The sequence below is a fragment of the Aquarana catesbeiana genome, linkage group LG05 (genome assembly GCF_042186555.1).
Source record: "Aquarana catesbeiana isolate 2022-GZ linkage group LG05, ASM4218655v1, whole genome shotgun sequence".
Lineage (NCBI taxonomy): Eukaryota > Metazoa > Chordata > Amphibia > Anura > Ranidae > Aquarana > Aquarana catesbeiana.
The window spans coordinates 227,473,043-227,479,246 of NC_133328.1; positions in this window are offsets into that span (position 1 = coordinate 227,473,043).

Sequence of the window (6,204 nt, forward strand, 5' to 3'; positions counted from 1 at the left end):
ATGATCTCCGATTGGCTGAATCGGGCGGGACTGAGCCAGGCTGTTGCTATATAAGCTGGCGGCTTTCCCGCTCCGTTCACCGCCTGAGGAGACGCTACAGAAGACGGACCCGCGCTGCTCCCACCCTCCCTCCCTAAATATATTATTTTTAAATCTGTCATGGCATTTTTTTGTGGGGTTTGTCATCCAGTTCAGTTCTGGATGGACTACGTGATATCCTTAATAAATTAAATATTTTATGGTTATGGAATTTTAAGTTAAAGATTTTGTTATAAATGATTATTGTTCATTTGGGTAACCCCTTAATAAATGCCATGGCCATTATTGCCAACATGAAATTGTTTTGTGTCTCTTTATTTATTTTATTTTATATCCTCTTTTAGTCCTTTGTGCTGTCCCATGCATTTGGGTGGCAAAAATATGAATGCAATCTACTCACTGGGGGGAGAACCACTGGGGGAATCAGGGATGGAAAAGAACCTGGGGGTCCTAGTAGATGATAGGCTCAGCAATGACATGCAATGCCAAGCTGCTGCTAACAAAGCAAACAGAATATTGGCATGCATTCAAAAAGGGATTAACTCAAGAGATAAAGCGGTAATTCTCCCACTCTACAGGACTGCACCTGGAGTATGCTGTCCAGTTCAGGGCACCAGTCCTCAGGTAGGATATGCTGGAAATGGAGCGAGTACAGAGAAGTCAATGTAAAATATGGGGGTTCAGTCAGCGCAAGACGATAAACATAAACTCACAAAATTAAAGCCGCTGTACACTAAAAGGTCAATATATGAAAATCCTTCTGATTATGTAATAGGTAAATAACAGTGCAGCGCTAAAAATATATACAGAAACAAAATAAAAGATTGCTCATAGCATAAGATGTTAAAAAGTCCCCTTTGGTATAAAAAATGGATATTAAAGTTGACAGATAAGATCTCCTCCGCGGTGATAAGGTTGTTCATAGACATTCATGTGATAGCTCCTAATCCGTGATTCCTCCACCAGCTAGCCAAACTGCTCACCTCAATCACTGGACCCCTGAGCTAACAGATGGGTCAAACAGGCCTTCGCCACTTACAGTGGTCACAGATGGAAGCTTGAATGTACAGATGAATAAGATACGATGTCCTACCACTTTTAACAACTGCACGTTGTCACTCTTAAATTCCAACCGTAGTACCATGAAAAAAACAATGAAAAAATATATAGTGCACACTGTGTGGCTAAAATACTTTCTTTTTATTCATAAAGATCAGGTACTCACATAAAAAGCACTACAACCCCAGTGCTAGGATGAATGGCATGTAATATTGTCGGTATACATAGGTGTATAAGGTGGCTGCAGTGATGTCATAAAGTCCTCTCAGTCCTCTGAGCTCAGTTTGCTGAAGAAGTCCCGCTTAAGGACGATACACGTGCGAGAGAACTTTATGGCTTCACTGCAGCCACCTTATCAACCTATGTATACCGACAATATTACATGCCATTCATCCTAGCACTGGGGTCAGCTCCCATTGTTCTCCCATTATCCTTGCAGGTGGCTGGAAGGGAAAGCAAAATTCAGGTAATCATTGACTCTGGTGCATGTAGCTGCTTCATAGATATCACCCCTGCAAGAGACCTCCAAATTCCTCTCATGCCCAAAGAGCAAAAATTGTACATTCATCTGGCAGATGCCACACATTGAAAATTTGGACCTGACATTCAAAAGAGTATTCCCACACTAACCATAACCAAAATGGGTCACCAATAACTTTTAGATTTTGGCGTCTTGAGCTCACCAATGTTCCCATTAATCCTCAGAATGAGGTGGCTACAGGTACACAATCCTCAGGTTGACTGGAGTAGCCAGAATGCAACTTTTCAGTCATCCTGCTGTCTGCAACATTGGTTTCTGCTCAAGTACCACAAACTCCTGTCTATGTCTCAGCATCCAATAGGATCCTAAGCCCTCATGCACACAGGCTGTTAAAAAAACGTTATGAAAACGCCAGTATCTTTGAAGTGATTTTTTAAACTTTTTTCAGCTTTTTTCAGCGTTTTTGCAATAGCGTTTTTTAGCGTTTTTGAGCGTTTTTCCGCGTTAGCGTTTTTGAGCGTTTTTTTTTTTTTCAAATTTTTTTTTTTTTTCAATGGATCAAAAACGCTAAAAAACGTTGGTGAATGACGTTTTTGAGCGTTTTTGAGCGTTTTTCAGCATTAGAGCATTTTTACAGCTGAAAAACGTCTTTCAGAACCCACTGGTCCTGGGTTTTTTTTACAGCTTAAAAACGCCTATGCCACTTGCAGCTCAAAAACGCCTAGGTGGGCATGAAGCCATAGACTAACATAGACAGGCCTTTTTAAGCTGCAAAAAAAGCTCAAAAAAGCAGCTGTAAAAACGTCCGTGTGCATGAGGACTAATAATCATCAACTTGTACCTCCTGCATGCCATGACTTTCTGGACATCGTCAACAAAAAGAGAGCAGATACACCTCCACCTCCTCAGTCTTATGACTGCCTCATCAAACTGCCCCCCCAATGAAATTCTATTTGGACGTATCTTCCCTCTATCTTTGCATAGAAACTAATCAGCTTCCAGTTTTTTTGGGTTTTTTTTGTCAAAGTTTATTTTAACAAGCTGAAATTAGAAGCTGATTGGCTACAATGCACAGCTGCAGCAGATATTGCACTCTCCAGTTTTAGTAAATCAACGACACCCCCCCTCCCGAGCCATCAGCCAGCATATCCGCTGGCTGGCCGAAGACACGAACATAGCCGATGCTTTGTTTGGGTCTCTGATCTAGTAACCCAGAAGAGATGTCATGTAATCATGTGCATTTGTTTTAGTCCAAATGCATTTTCGTCTGAATTTTGGGGATTTTCGTGTTTGTTTTAACAAGCAATAACGAACGCGCAGAACCCGAAAGATCCAAAATTAAAAAATGCTTTATTTTCGTAGCCATTATATTTTCGTATCGTTGCGACAACAGTTCGATATAGATAGATAAAAGATTCGACATTACGGCGACAATAGCGATCTGTGTCAATGGAACCTGCGGTTGAATGTGCTTAACCTAACTCTATTAGTCCAAGATTATTCGACATAGAAAGAAAAGATTCAACGTTATAGAGACATGAAGATTGGACGAAGCAGCTAAAAACATACGATAATTCTTACTACTCAAACAACATTAGAATTCTACTACAGCCTGTGGGCAGGGCATTCGACCAGAAATGTATGATCGCCGCGTCGCACAGTTTAGCTGCTTCGTCGAATCTTCTTAGAACATCTGACAGACACCATAAGCCTTCAATTGACAGATAGATTCGACCTTAATTCTGATTTTCAGATGAACGCATTTTTTAACCACTTGACGACTGCCTCACGCTGATGTACGTCAGCAGAATGGCACGGGCAGGCAAAATCACGTACCTGGTATGTGATTGCCTTCCCGCAGACGGGGGGTCCCCCCCCCGGTGCCTGAGGCGGTCGCCGTTGGTCTGGTAGCGATCAGAGATGAGGGGGAGGCCATCCGATCGCTCCCAGCCAATGAGAATCCTCCCCTGCCTGTGTGTAGAACACACAGGCAGAGGATGTGATGTCATCTCTCCTCGGCTCGGCAGTTTCCGTTCCGGCGCCGAGGAGAGAAGACTGTAATGTAAGTGCACAAACACACACAGTAGAACATGCCAGGCACACTTTACACCCCCGACCCCCCCGATCGCCCCCCGATCACCCCCCCAATCAGCCCTCCCCCCCGTGTCACACTGACACCAAGCAGTTTTTTTTTTTTTTCTGATTACTGCATGGTGTCAGTTTGTGACAGTTACTGTGTTAGGACAGTTAGTATTAGCCCCCTTTAGGTCTAGGGTACCCCCCTAACCCCCCCTAATAAAGTTTTAACCCCTTGATCACCCTCTGTCGCCAGTGTCGCTAAGCGATCATTTTTCTGATCGCTGTATTAGTGTCGCTGGTGACGCTAGTTAGGGACGTAAATATTTAGGTTCGCCGTCAGCGTTTTATAGCGACAGGGACCCCCATATACTACCTAATAAATGTTTTAACCCCTTAATTGCCCCCTAGTTAACCCTTTCACCACTGATCACCGTATAACCGTTACGGGTGACGCTGGTTAGTTCGTTTATTTTTTATAGTGTCAGGGCACCCGCCATTTATTACCTAATAAAGGTTTAGCCCCCTGATCGCCCGGCGGTGATATGCGTCGCCCCAGGCAGCGTCAGATTAGTGCCAGTACCGCTAACACCCACGCACGCAGCATACGCCTCCCTTAGTGGTATAGTATCTGAAGGCATCAATATCTGATCCAATCAGATCTATACTAGCATCCCCAGCCGTTTAGGCTTCCCAAAAACGCAGTGTTAGCGGGATCAGCCCAGATACCTGCTAGCACCTGCGTTTTGCCCCTCCGCCCGGCCCAGCCCAGCCCACCCAAGTGCAGTATCGATCGATCACTGTCACTTACAAAACACTAAACGCATAACTGCAGCGTTCGCAGAGTCAGGCCTGATCCCTGCGATCGCTAACAGTTTTTTTGGTAGCGTTTTGGTGAACTGGCAAGCACCAGCCCCAGGCAGCGTCAGGTTAGGGCCAGTACCGCTAACACCCACGCACGCAGCATACGTCTCCCTTAGTGGTATAGTATCTGAACGGATCAATATCTGATTCGATCAGATCTATACTAGCGTCCCCAGCAGTTTAGGGTTCCCAAAAACGCAGTGTTAGCGGGATCAGCCCAGATACCTGCTAGCACCTGCGTTTTGCCCCTCCGCCCGGCCCAGCCCAGTCCACCCAAGTGCAGTATCGATCGATCACTGTCACTTACAAAACACTAAACGCATAACTGCAGCGTTTGCAGAGTCAGGCCTGATCCCTTCGATCGCTAACAGTTTTTTTGGTAGCGTTTTGGTGAACTGGCAAGCACCAGCCCCAAGCAGCGTCAGGTTACGGCCAGTACCGCTAACACCCACGCACGCAGCATACGCCTCCCTTAGTGGTATAGTATCTGAACGGATCCACATCTGATCCGATCAGATCTATACTAGTGTCCCCAGCAGTTTAGGGTTCCCAAAAACGCAGTGTTAGCAGGATCAGCCCAGATACCTGCTAGGACCTGCGTTTTGCCCCTCCGCCCAGCCCACCCCAGCCCACCCAAGTGCAGTATCGATCGATCACTGTCACTTACAAAACACTAAACGCATAACTGCAGCGTTCGCAGAGTCAGGCCTGATCCCTGCGATCGTGAACAGTATTTTTGGTAGCGTTTTGGTGAACTGGCAAGCGCCAGCGGCCTAGTACACCCTGGTCATAGTCAAACCAGCACTGCAGTAACACTTGGTGACGTGGCGAGTCTCATAAGTGCAGTTCAAGCTGGTAAGATGGCAAGCACAAGTAGTGTCCCGCTGCCACCAAGAAGACAAACACAGGCCTGTGGTGCCCATAGTGCCCTTCCTGCTGCATTCGCCAATCCTAATTGGGAACCCACCACTTCTGCAGCACCCGTACTTCCCCCATTCACATCCCCAACCAAATGCAGTCGGCTGCATGAGAGGCATTTTCTTTATGTCCTCCCGAGTACCCCTACCCAACGAACCCCCCAAAAAAGATGTTGTGTCTGCAGCAAGCACGGATATAGGCGTGACACCCGCTATTATTGTCCCTCCTGTCCTGACAATCCTGGTCTTTGCATTGGTGAATGTTTTGAACGCTACCATACACTAGTTGAGTATTAGCGTAGGGTACAGCATTGCACAGACTAGGCACACTTTCACAGGGTCTCCCAAGATGCCATCGCATTTTGAGAGACCCGAACCTGGAACCGGTTACTGTTATAAAAGTTACAGTTACAAAAACAGTGTAAAAAAAAAAAAAACACACAAATATATATATAAAATTAAAAAAAATAGTTGTCATTTTATTGTTCTCTCTCTCTCTATTCTCTCTCTATTGTTCTGCTCTTTTTTACTGTATTCTATTCTGCAATGTTTTATTGTTATTATGTTTTATCATGTTTGCTTTTCAGGTATGCAATTTTTTATACTTTACTGTTTACTGTGCTTTATTGTTAACCATTTTTTTGTCTTCAGGTACGCCATTCACGACTTTGAGTGGTTATACCAGAATGATGCCTGCAGGTTTAGGTATCATCTTGGTATCATTCTTTTCAGCCAGCGGTCGGCTTTCATGTAAAAGCAATCCTAGTG